At 43.5% G+C, this 13,483-nt stretch overlaps 1 protein-coding gene across 9 annotated transcripts in view; it reads right to left on the reverse strand.

The window, feature by feature from the left end:
• Positions 1–13,483, reverse strand: part of lrrfip2 (leucine rich repeat (in FLII) interacting protein 2) — a 184,630-nt gene that overhangs the window by 79,314 nt on the left and 91,833 nt on the right. The gene's annotated exons all lie outside the window — the stretch shown is intronic.

A 13,483-nucleotide genomic window follows, 5' to 3' on the forward strand; every position in this document is an offset into this window, starting at 1 on the left:
AATGTTATCATTTATTGTGAAGGGAACTGATTGCAAAAATACGGAGGCTATGCTTCAGTTGTACAGGGCATTAAGATTACACCTGGAGTATTGTTAATAGTATTGATCTCTTTGTTTAAGCAAGGATGTAACTGCATTGGAAGTAGTTCAGAGAAGGCTTACTAGACTAATACTAGGAATTGGCAGGTTGTCTTACAAGGAAACATTGGAGAGGTTAGGTTTTTATCCATGAGAGTTAAGAAGAGCAAGAGGCAACTTGATTGGATGGTTCAAGATCTGAAGGGGAATAACAGGGTGAATGTGAAGAGGATATTTCCTCTGGTCAGAGAATTGAGGACTAGGGATCACTGTTTAAAAATAGTTGTCCATTCAAGACAGAAGAGGAGAATTTACTTTTCTCTCAGAAGGTTGAGAGTCTTCAGAACTCTCTTTCTCAAAAGGCAATGGAAGCAGTCTTCCAGTATTTTGAGGCAGAGGTAGATACATTTTTGACAAGCAAAACGGTTGAAGATTATCGGGGTAAGCAGAAATATGGAGTTGATGTCACTATCAGATCAGCCATAATCTTACTGAATGGCAGAGCAGGTTTAATGGGCTGAGTGACCTATTCCTACTTCTAATTTGTATGCTTGAGTGGTTTCATGCTACAACTCATAAAATTTGCAAACTTGTCAAAAAACTGGCTGCAGTGACTGAAAAATTGGAAGGATGAGGAATTTGTCCTGCAGAAAATGCCCAAGGTACAATAGATCAGAGTATGGATGAACCACTGGTCTGATCTTGAAATAGATGTATTAAAGTGGGTCTTCAAAAATCAGAATGGTTACATCATTAGCAGACGTATAATGCCTATGTAATGAACTTAGATGGGTCAGATCAAAAGGAGTTCAGCTAGTTGGTTTGGCCACTTTGTATAATGAAAATGTGTAATATTGCACCAGAACACCAAAAATTGCTTAGTTGACCAAAATACTTCAGGGCCAAAATTTAAAAGTTTTCAGTGATTTAGAGCGTTCTAAGGTGCAAGTACTCATTATGCTGTATCAGAAACATGGTTGAAACAACCCACGAATTGTGTTATGCCCAGCAGTGGAAACATGCTGTTTGGCTTCTGTCAGTACCACTCTGCTCCTGACAAAAATCTGTGTAATAACCATCAGATCTCACCACTTGTAGTGGTTGGTATGGTTCAGTGCTCTAGAGTCAGAGGTTTACAGCATGGAAATAGGCCTTTCGGCCCAACTTGTTCATGCCGCTCCTTTTTTTTAAAAACCCCAAGTTAATCCCTCGATACCCACCTTACCCATGCAACTGTCTAAATTTTTTTAAAAGACAAATTTGAATCCGCCTCTACTACTACCTCTGGCTTGTTCCAGAGGCTCACCACCCTCTGAAAAAAATTGCCCTTCCGGACCCTTTTGTATCTCGCCCCTCTCACCTTAAACCTACGCCCTTTAGTTTTAAACTCCCTACCTTTGGGAAAAGATATTGACTATCTAGCTGATCTATGCCCCTTATTATGTTATAGGCCTCTGTGACATCATTCCACAGCCTTCTACGTTCCACAGAAAAAAGTCCCAGTCTCTCCTTATTACTCAAACCATCAAGTCCCGGTAGCATCCTAGTAAGTCTTTTCTGCACTCTTTCTAGTTTAATAATATCCTTTCTATAATAGGGTGATGAGAACTGTACACAGTATTCCAAGTGTGGCCTTACCAATGTTTTGTACGACTTCAACAAGACGTCCCAACTCCTGTATTCAATGTTCTGACCAATGAAACCAAACATGCCAAATGCCACCTTCACCACAAACATGTAGGCCTTGATCTTTGTTCTGTAACTCTCCCCAGTGCTCTACCAGTAACTGACTAAGTCCTACCCTGGTTCAATCTACCAAAATGCATCACTTCGCATTTGTCTAAATTAAACTCCATCTGCCATTCATCAGCCCACTGGCCCAATTGATCAAGATCCCGTTGCAATTGGAGATAACTTTCTTCACTGTCCACAATGCCTCCAATTTTGATGTCATCTGCAAACTTACTAATCTTACTACTTACTACTCAGATTAAATGACATAGCAGAATCTGTGCTGCCAGCAAGTCAAAAGTGGGTTTCGGAAAGGCAGAGGCATTTTCAGTATGATCTTCATCCCTCGGGAAATTGAAAAAAGTTGACAAAGTCAAATGCGACAATAATAAAATCAGATCAAATCAAACCAAATCTGCCAACATGGATTATATCACATAATCAGTAAGCAGATGGACACAAGTGGTTTAATCAATCACAATTCTCTTTATTTCCCTCTCCCCTCCCTACTCAGGTTTCCATCTCCTTGCCATTATAGTTTAAACCCTCTCCCCACCAAACTCACAAACGCCCCTGCACTGGTCCTGCTGGGGTGCAACACATCCAACAGCTGCAGGTCCCATTTTCCCCTCATACAACTCCAATGCCTCAGGAATCTAAATCTCTCTCTCTCTCTTACACAGTCTCTCCCACCACGCACTCTTGCGATCTATTCTCCTATTCCTGATCTTGCTAGCATCTTGCACTGCAAGTAATTCTGAGATTATTGCCTAAAGATAGAAACGAAAGATAGAGAAGTAGAAAGCAGAAGAGAAAGGCACAGGTAACAAGGGCTAAAGGCAAATCGAAAGGAACAGCATCTGAATGCACGGAACATTCGTGGAAAGGTAGACGAATTAACATTACAACTACATATAAATGGGTACAATATGATTGCCACTGTTGTGTTTTTTGCAACAGAAAACAATGTACCTTTGTATTTGCCTTTGTTTAGATTTGGGACCCTAGTTTTGGACTGGACTATTTCACTTTCTGTACCAATGAAGAATTCTAGCATGTTATGGTTACTCTTCCTTGTAAGACCCCACACAACAAGATGAATGCCTTCTCATTGCACAATGCAAAATCTAGGATAGCTTTTTCACTTCTTTGCAGGGTGACCAAGACTGGAAACGGAATGTCAAAGGGCTTTCAATATTTAGGAAGGACAGGCAAAAAGGAAAAGGGGAGGTGAACTCAATGCAACACAAACGGTATTGCCTCAGACATTGAGGTGTTGAAAGAATCTGGCTGAAGCTAAGAAGCAACAAAAGACGAATACTCTGCTGGCCTCCAAACAGTTGTGGTTAGGTTAAGAATGGCATGAAAGAAGAAATTCAAGATGCACATAACAAGAGTGCCACAGTAATCATCAGCAACTTTAATGTACCAAGGTACGAAAGGACGTGGCAATGGCAATAGTGGAGACGTCGATTGTCACCTGTCAAAGTTCTGTGGATTCCGGAACAGTCCCAGTCAACTGGAGAGTGATAAATGAAACCCCGCTCTTTAAAAAGTGGAAAAGTGGGAATTACAGACCAATTAGCATATCAGTAGTAGAGAAATGCTACAGTAAATTATAAAGGATGTGGTAAAAAGACACTTAAAAAATATCAATGGGATTTGACAAAGTCAACATGGATTTATGAAAGGCCAATCATGTTTGACAAACTTACTCGCATTTTCTGAGGACATAAGAATAGGTAAGTGCAAACGAGCAGATGTGGCATATTTGGATTTTCAGAAAGCTTTTCATGAAGTCCACCTAAGAGGTTAGTGTGCAAAACTAAAACACATGGAACTGGGGGCAATATATTGGCATTTATTGAGATTTGGTTAGCAGATAGCAAACAGAAAATACGAAGAAATGGGTAGTTTTCAGAGTGGAATGCAATGGCTAGTGAAGCACCATCAGGATCAGTGCTTCAGTTATTCATAATCTATAACAATGGTTTGGATGAGGGAATCAAATGCAATATTTCCAAGTTTGCTGACAATACAAAACTCAGTGGAATTGAGAGTGGTGAGGAGGCAGTAGAGTGGTTTTAAGGCAACTTAGACAAGTTGAGCAAATGGCCATGATAGATGCAGTATAACATGCAGTGCAATCATTCACTTTGGATGGAGAAACAGAACGGCAGAGTATTATTTAAATGATGAGGGTCATACCTCAAGTACTGTGTAGCTTTGATCTCCTAAAAAGCTAAATCTGCCATAGAGGGATTGCACCAAATGGTTTACCAAACTGATTCCTGAGATGGCAGTACAGTTGTACGAGGAGGGTTTGTGTCGACTAGGCCTGTATTCACTGGAGTTTAGAACAAAGGATCTGACTGAAATAAAATCCTGACTGGACTGGGTAAACTTGATGCAGGGATGATGTCCACCCTGGCTGCAGGTTCTAGATTAAGGGGTCATGGATACAAGATAGGCCATTTCGAACTGAGAGAAGGAGAAATATCTTCACTTCAAGGGTGAACCTGTGGAATTCTCTACTACACAACACTGTGGAGACCAAGTCATAGAACATATTCAAAAATGAAACACAGATTTCTAGACACTAAAGGCATCAAAGGGTACGGGGAAAGAGGGAGAGTACAACATTGAGATGGAGGATCAGGCATGATCACAAGCTCCGAATGGCCACTTCTGCTCCTATTTTCCACATTTTCATGTATGATCAGCCATGATTTGTACTGATGAGAGCAGGCCCTACGGGCTGAATGGTCTGTGTTCCAATCACATACACTTTATGAACCACTATTGCAACCTGCCACCTTCAATAATTTGTGCACACTCAGGACCCTTGGTTCCTGCACCCACTTTGGTACTGCATCCTTTATTTTGTACTGTTTCTCCATGTTTCCTGTCAAAATTGATTATTTCATACTTCTCTGCATTAAATTTCACCTGCCACTTGTCCACCCAATCCACCAACTTGTCTGTTCTTTTGAAGTTTTATGCCATCTTCCTCAGTCACAATGCTCGTAAATTTTGTGTCATCTCCAAATTTTGCAACTGTGCCCTTCACGAAAGCTATGAATGTGTGTCAATAACAGCAGGGGTCCTAATACAGACTGCTTGGGAATTAGACTGTAAACATTCCTCCAGTCCCCAAAGTAACGACTGAACACCACTCTGCTTCCGGTCACTCAGCTAATTTTTGTGTCCAATCTGTCCCTCGTTGTGATAAACATTACCTTTGCCCACAAGTCTGTTGTGTGGCACTTTATGGAAATGCGTTTGGATGTCCATGTACAACACATCAACAGCATTACTCTCATTATCTCAGCATAAAACTTAAGCATGTTGGTCAAACATGATTTTCCCTCAACAAATCCCTGCTGGCTTTGCTTAATTTGCCTTCATTTGCCCAACTGATGATAAATTTTGCCCGAAATTATTTAAATTTTCCAAAAGCTTCATCACCACTGAGCTTCAACTGATTGGTCTGTAGTTGCTGGGATGTTTTGTTTTTGGCAAATATTAATCATATTCAATCTCCTTTGGCATCATCCTTGCGGCTAAGGTGTTCTGAAAAATTATGGCCAGTGCCCATGACCTCCACTCACTTTGTGGGGTGACACGGTAGAACAGTGGATAGCACTGCTGCCTCACAGCACCAGGGACCCAAGCCCGATTCCCAGTTTGTGCCACTGTCTGTGCAGAGTCTGCACGTTCTCCCTGTACTGCATGGGTTTCCTCTGGGTGCTTTGTTTTCCTCCCACAGTCCAAAAGATATGCTGGTTAGGCATATTCTCTGTGTAGTCCAACAAGCGCTTGGAGGGTGTTCAGACTAACTTTAACACTTCGGTGTTAGCCTAACACCAGTGTTCAGACTAACTTCAGACTAACTAACGGTGTTCAGACTGAATGCGAATACTGTCACTAGCGAGGTAGTGCTTGATAGACTAACGGGACTGATGGTGGACAAGTCCCTAGGACCGGATGGAATGCATCCCAGGGTTCTGCAGGAAATGGCAGAGGTGATACTGGATGCCTTAGTGATTATTTGCCAAAATTCACTGGATTCCGGGGAAGTGCCGGAAGATTGGAAAACGGCTAATGTTACGCCGCTGTTTAAAAAAGGTAGCAGACAAAGGGCAGGGAATTATAGGCCGGTTAGTTTAACGACTGTAGTTGGAAAAATGCTTGAATCCGTCAAAGAAGAAACAGCGAGGCACCTAGAAAGGAATGGTTTGATAGAGCAGACTCAGCATGGATTCATTAAGGGGAAGTCGTGTTTGACGAATTTATTGGGTTTTTATGAGGACGTGACTAGTACAGTAGACAGAGGGGAACCGGTGGATGTGGTGTATCTAGACTTTCAATAGGCGTTTGATAAGGTGCCTCATAAAAGGTTGCTACAGAAGGTTAGGGTGCACGGAGTTGGGGGTAAGGTGTTAGCGTGGATAGAGGATTGGTTGTCTAATAGGAGGCAGAGAGTTGGTATCAATGGGTGCTATTCTGATTGGCGGTTGGTGACTAGTGGAGTGCCCCAGGGATCGGTGCTGGAGCCTCAGCTATTTACCATTTATATAGATGATCTGGAGGAGGGGGCTGAGTGTAGGGTGACGAAATTTGCTGATGACACGAAGATGAGAGGAAAAGCAAATTGCGCGGAGGGTGTGGAAAGTCTGCAGAGGGATCTGGATAGGCTGAGTGAGTGGGCGAGGACCTGGCAGATGGAGTATAATGTTGGCAAGTGTGAGGTTATCCACTTTCGCAAAAATAATAGTAGGAGGGATTACTATTTAAAGGGCGAAAAACTGCAGCATGCTACGGTGCAGAGGGACCAGGGGGTCCTTGTGCATGAGTCGCAAAAACCCAGTCTGCAGGTGCAGCAGGCGATCAAGAAGACGAATGGAATGCTGGCCTTCATAGCGAGGGGGACAGAGTATAAAAGCAGGGAGGTCTTGCTGCAACTGTACAGGGTACTGGTGAGGCCGCAGCCGGAGTACTATGTGCAGTTTTGGTCACCGCACTTGTGCAAGGATATTTTGGCCTTGGAGGGAGTGCAGAGGAGGTTCACTAGGCTGATACCGGAGATGAGGGGGCTAAGGATGAGGGGGGATCTTATAGAGACGTATAAGATAATGAAAGGGATGGATAGGGTAGAGGTAGAGAGATTCTTCCCGCTTAGAAAGGATAGCAGAACGAGAGGACACAGCCTCAAGTGGGGGGGCGGGGAGACGCAGTTTAGATCAGAGTTGAGGAGGAACTTCTTCACTCAAAAGGGTGGTGAATCTCTGGAATTCTCTGCCCGTTGAAGCAGTGGAGGCTACCTCACTAAATATATTTAAGTCATGAGTAGATAGGTTTTTGACAGACAAGGGAATTAAGGGTTATGGGGAGAAAGCGGGAAAGTGGAACTGATCCACTTCAGATCAGCCATGATCTTATTGAATGGCGGGGCAGGCTCGAAGGGCTAGATGGCCTACTCCTCCTATTTCTTATGTTCTTATGTTAACTTCATTTCAGTGTTAATGTACACCTATTTGTGACATTAATAATGCAGCCCAGGCAGTGGCACCATGACTGGCTCTGTTTTTCAGCAGATAAGGTCAAGAGACAGAACAGCTATAGTTATAGGGGACACTATAATCAGGGGCACAGACAGGCATTTCTGTGGCCGGGCAAGAGACTCCAGGATGATATGTTGCCTCCCTAGTGCCAGGGCCAAGGATGCCACCAAATAGGCATGAGACATTCTGCAAAGGGAGGGCGAACAACCAGAGGTCACGGTACACATTAGTACTAACGACACAGGCAGTGTGCAAGGGGAGTTCGGTAACAAGTTAAAAAAGACCTCCAGGGTTGTGATCTCAGGATTACTTCCCGTGTCACATGTCAGTGACACTAGTGTGGGAACCAGAGCAGTATGTCAGCAGGAGAAATAACCGAGGGAGAGCTCTAGACTAAGGTCAGTCAGATTAAGAGGAAGAGCAGGCAGGGAGTAGTTGAACACTGAGAGACTGGTGGTCTGAAGTGCATTTGTTTCAATGTGAGGCGTATAACAGGTAAGAACTTAGAGCTTGAATTAGTACTTGGAACTTGATGTAATTGCTATTACACAGACTTGGCTGAAAGAGGGACAGGATTGGCAACTGAACATTCCAGGATTGAGATCCTTCAGGCAGGATGGAGGGGGAGAAAATATCACAGCTGTACTGAGGGAGGACACCTCAGAGGATTCAGGCTACGAGGCAATACGGGTAGAGCTCAGTAATAGCAAGGGTGCAGTCACAATGTTGGGGGTTTATTAGGGGCCTCCCAAAAGCCGAGAGATAGAGGAGTAGACATGCAGGCAAATTTTGGAAAGATGCAAAAATAACAGGGTTGTTGTGGTGAGTGATTTTAACTTTCCTATATTGACTGGAACTCTCTACTACTAGGAGCTTTGATGGGGCAGAATTTGTAAGGAGCATCCAAGAAGGTTTCTTGAAACATTATGTCAATAGCCCAACTCGGAAAGGAACCAGGTTAGACCTGGTACTGGTGAACGTGCCCAGCCAGAAGTTTCAGTAGGAGAGCATTTTCAGTAGGAGTGATCATAATTCCTTAGGTTTTAAGGCGCTTGTGGATACGGTAGTAAGAGTGGTCCTCGGGCGAAGGCTTTAAATTAATTACAACAATATTAGGCAGGATCTGGAGAGTGTAGGTTGGGGGAGACTGTTGGAGAGGAAATCAACATCCAACATTCAAATGACAACTGATTGAAATTCAGGACCGTCATGTACCTGTGACAATGAGGAATAAGTGCGGCAAGTATCGGGAACCCTGGATAGTGAGTGATATTATGAGCCTTGTCAGAAAGAAAAAGGAAGCATTCGTAAGGTCTAAAAAGCTTCGAACAGAAGCTCTTGAAGAACATAAAGAAAATTGAAAGGAACTTCAGAAAGGAATTAGGAGGGCTAAAAGGAGCCATGAAAAATGTCCTTGGCAAACAGGATTAAGGAAAATCCTAAGGCACTTTGTATGTACGAAAAGAGCAAGAGGGTAGTCAAGGAAAGGGCTGGTCCACTCAAGGACAGTGGAAGGAATCTATGCATGGAACCAGAGGAAATGGGTGAGATACTAAATGAATACTTCGCCTCAGTATTTACCAAAGAGAGAGACTTGATGGATCCGGAGCCTAGGATAGGCTGTGCAGATATTCTGGGTCGTGTCACTATTAAGAAGGAGGTGATGTTGGACATCTTAAAAAATTTAAAGTAGATAAGTCCTCACGGCTTGATGGGATCTATCCCAGAATTCGGAGGGAAGCAATGACAGAAATTGTTGGGGCCTTGACAGAAATCTTTGTATCCTCAGGTGAAGTTCCAAAGGACTGGAGGATAGCCAACCTTCTTCCATTGTTTAAGGACAACAGGGATTATCCAAGAAATTATAGGCCAGTGACCCTTCTGTCAGTGGCAGGGAAATTATCGGACAAGATTCTTCGGGACAGGATTTATTCACACTTGGAAACAAATGGACTTGTTAGTGATAGACAGAAGGGGAGGTCGTGCCTCACTAACTTGATCAAATTTTCGATGAAGTGACGAAGATGATAGATGAGGGAAAGGCAGTAGATGTTGTATACATGGACTTCAATAAAGCCTTTGACAAGGTACCTCATGGTAGACTGGTACAAAAAGATGAAGTCACAAGGGATCAGAGCAAAGCTGGCAAGATGGGTACAGAACTGGCTTGGCCATAGGAGAGAGGGTAGCAGTAGAGGGGTGCTTTACTGAATGGAAGGCTGTGACTCGCGGTGTTCCACAGAGATCAATTCTGGGACCTTTGTTGTTCATATTATATATAAATGATTTGGAGTAAAATGTAGCTGGTCTGCTTAGTAAGTTCGCAGATGACAAAAATTGGAGGAGTTGCGGATAGTGAAGAGAATTGTCAGAGGATACAGCAAGATATAGACCGGTTGGAGACTTGGACGGAAAAATGACAGATGGCGTTTAATCCAGACAAGTATGAGGTAATGCATTTTGGAAGGTCCAACGTGTGGAGGAATTATACAGTAAATGGTAGAATCCTTCGGAGTATTGACAGGCAGAGAGACCTGGGCGAACAGGCCCCAGAGTGTGGCAGCTGGGAGAATTTCACAATAACTTCAATGAAGTGTTAATTTGAGCCTTACTCGTGACTAATAAATAAACTTTACATGTCCAATCATTAAAAGTAGCAAAGCAGGTGGATAAGGTAGTCAAGAAGGCATGTGGCATGCTTGCCTTCATCAGTCAGGGCACTGACTATAAAAATTCACAGGTCATGTTGCAGCTGTATAGAACCTTAGTTAGGCCTCATCTAGAATATTGTGTACAATTCTGGTCGCCACACTACTAGAAGGATGTGGATGCTTTGGAGAGGTACAGAAGAGGTTCACCAGGACATTGCCTGGTCTGGAGGGTATTAGCTATGAGGAGAGGTTGGATAAACTTGGTTTGTTCTCACTGAAACGATAGAAATTGAGGGGTGACCCGATAGAGGTTTACGTGTGTGGCATGGACAGAGTGGATAGTCAGATGCTGTTTCCTAGGGTAGAAAAATCAAATACTAGGGCACAAAGGTTTAAGGTGTCTGAGGAGAAGTTTAGAGGAAATGTGCAAGGCAAGATTTTTTTTTTGTGCAGAGTGGTGAATGTCTGGGTCATGCTGTTCGGGGAGGTGGGAGCAGGTACGATAGCAGCATTTAAGGGGCAATGAGACGAAGATATGTTTTGGATCGAAATGGAAGGGTACGGACTCCATAAGTGCATTGGGTTTTAGTTTAGGCCAGCATCATGAATGACACAGGCTTTGAGGGCCAAAAGGCCAGTTCCTGAGCTGTACTTTTCTTTGTTCTAATAAACAAAATAAACTTCCAACTCAGTAGCTTCGGATGCACTCCATCCTGTCATAGAGCCTTGTCAACTTTTAAGTGGAGTGTCTCCAATACTTCATGAATATTAAAACAAACAACTGTCTGAATTACCTCCTCTTTCATTAACCTGCTCATTAACTTGTTCTTCTTAAAGACAGATACAAAGTATTCATTTAATTCCTCAGTTATGTCCCTGCCTCCATGCACAAAACTTCTTTTTGGTCCTTGAATCAACCCACTTCTCCTTTTATCACTGAAAGAAAGAATTTTTTTGGGACCAAGATCCAGGACCACAGTTCCCAGTATGCCCGTGATTCTGAATCAAGTGCAGAGCATAGCAGGAGTTGTACGACATGTCTGATTTTAGATTCCCTTCGACAGCTGGGGGAGGGAATAGCCCAAAACATGCAACCAATTAACCAGCATTTTGGCATGGAAACCCATCCATAGGATATTGGCAGTGAAAAAGAAACTCACGGGAGAAGGTTATTGTGGAGCTGAAGAGGTGGCAGTAGGTTACCAACTCCTTACAGATGGAGCTCTGAGAAGCCCTGCAGCAGTTGCCAGATCAGCGAAACTGAAGTGAAGCCATTTGCTTCATGAAACTGACAGTTTGGGCAAATAAAAGGCATCAAGAAGATTGACAGCATTCATTGGCACCAGCACAGTTGGGCAACTGGAACTGTTCCCAAGTATGTAATCTGTAGCGTCCTTGGCAAAAACTGTGGAACTTGGTCTTGGACAAGCTGCTAGGAGATGAGCAGATATTGGGGCAGCCAGAGCTGAAGTCCGATTGCTTGATTACTTATTACAGGCAGAAGGAAGGCGGTGGCTTCCAGACTGAGTTGGAAATGAATTTGAAGGAAGTTCATAAACTATATCCTCAAAAGAAAGGATCTGAAATCCCTAGGGAGGAAGATAAGAATTGAAAACATATTTCTGACTCAGTGATCACTGACATCTGGGTGGGTTACTGAGAAATGCACAGGGCCTGTACTGGTTGCGTCTGCCACTTAACGTTCAGTTTGTGGTGTTTACGGCTACCGTTAGCCTATTATCTCATGTTGTGGATGATTTTTAAAATGCTGGCTTGGCCGGCATTTGTTGCTCAACCTGAATTGCTCTAAAAAGGTGTTGGTCAGTTATCTTCTTGAACTGCTGCAATCCATGTGATGTAGGTAAACCCATATAGTGCGAATAGGAAGGGATCTAAGATTTTGACCGAGCAACAGTGAAGGAACTATGACATAATTCCAAGTCAGGATGGTAAGTGGCTTGGAGGGGGAACTTCCATGTGGTGGTTCCAATGTGTCTGTTGCCCTGTCCTTCATTGTCCTTGTGTGGATTTGGAAGGTGCTGCCTAAGGAACATTGGTGAATTCCAGTAGTGCATTTTGTTAATAGTACACATTGATAATAAGAGCTCCATTTACTGTTTGATTCTTGTAGAGAATAATTCCTTCTGTTTAAAATTGTGGAACAATAGTTTTATTCCGTAAGTAACTAGCATTTTATCTACATTACTGCAAAACGTATAGATCCCTAATTGGATCATAACACCACCTTCTCACAAATTATCGGCCTATTCTTTTGAGTTTTCTTTTATTAACTGCCAGTTTCTTCTCAAACGCTAACTTGCTCTTTTACTGAGCCTTTGAATCTTCTAGATTTAATCTGGTTCTTCGTTGTATTAGCCCTGCCTATTCATATGACACATGGCATTTTTTCTGCTTCATCTTGACCTCCATTTCCTGGGTGACAAACGAAACTCTGGATGCTTGCCCCACCTTTCCCTTTCATGGGAATATATCTTGACTGTATCCAAACTAGCCTATTGCTCAGTTATTCTTTTGTCTGAAAATATCAGGCAAACATTTCAATATGTGGGATCACCATTGATGCTGGCATTCCCTCATTCCTTATTCTTAGCTTAGTATAGTGGTTGCCCTTTTTGCACATCCTACGTTATCATACATGATCCCTCCCGATACTTGGTCCACTTGGCCCCTCATTCCCATAAAATAGATCCAGCATCATTTCCTTTTTCTTCGGACTAAAGACACTGTCCTTTGTCACAATGACAAAGTGCACAGAAGGGTGTGTTGTCTGCCTGGTGCTCGGGTACAGGATGTCGCAGCTGGGCTGCAGAGGAACCTGGAGTGGGAGGGTGAGAACCCGGTCGTTGTAGTACATGTGGGTGCCGGCGACGTAGGCAAAGTGCGGACTGAGGATCTGGGGAGGGAGTATGAGAAGCTGGGAATGGAATTAAAAAGTAGAACCGACAAGGTGGTCGTCTCTGGGCTACTGCCTGAACTGAGTGCAGACGGGCGTAGGATTGACAGGATAAAGGAAGTGAATGGGTGGCTCAGGGATTGGTGTGGGAGGAATGGGTTCGAATTTATGGGGCATTGGCACCAGTATTGGGGTAGGTGGGACTTGTTCGGGCGGGATGGGGTTGGTCTGAATCGTGCTGGGACCAGAGTGTTGGCGAATCGAGTAAAGAGGACTGTAGACAGGGCTTTAAACTAATTAGGGGGGGGGAGGGTGCGAGGGTAGGTGACGCTACGAGGTCTAAAGTTAAGGATAGGGTACAGGTAAGGGAAGAGGCCGAGGATGTCCCAATTGGTGGCGTTACGGCAAATAGGGTCCAGGTGAAGGCTGGGATGAAAGCACTTTATCTGAATGCACGAAGCATTCGGAATAAAGTGGATGAGCTGGTGGCGCAGATCGACACAAATGGATACGATCTGGTGGCCATTACAGAGACGTGGCTGCAA

Source organism: Carcharhinus amblyrhynchos, chromosome 8 (assembly GCF_965287045.1).
Source record: "Carcharhinus amblyrhynchos chromosome 8, sCarAmb.v2.hapA, whole genome shotgun sequence".
Lineage (NCBI taxonomy): Eukaryota > Metazoa > Chordata > Chondrichthyes > Carcharhiniformes > Carcharhinidae > Carcharhinus > Carcharhinus amblyrhynchos.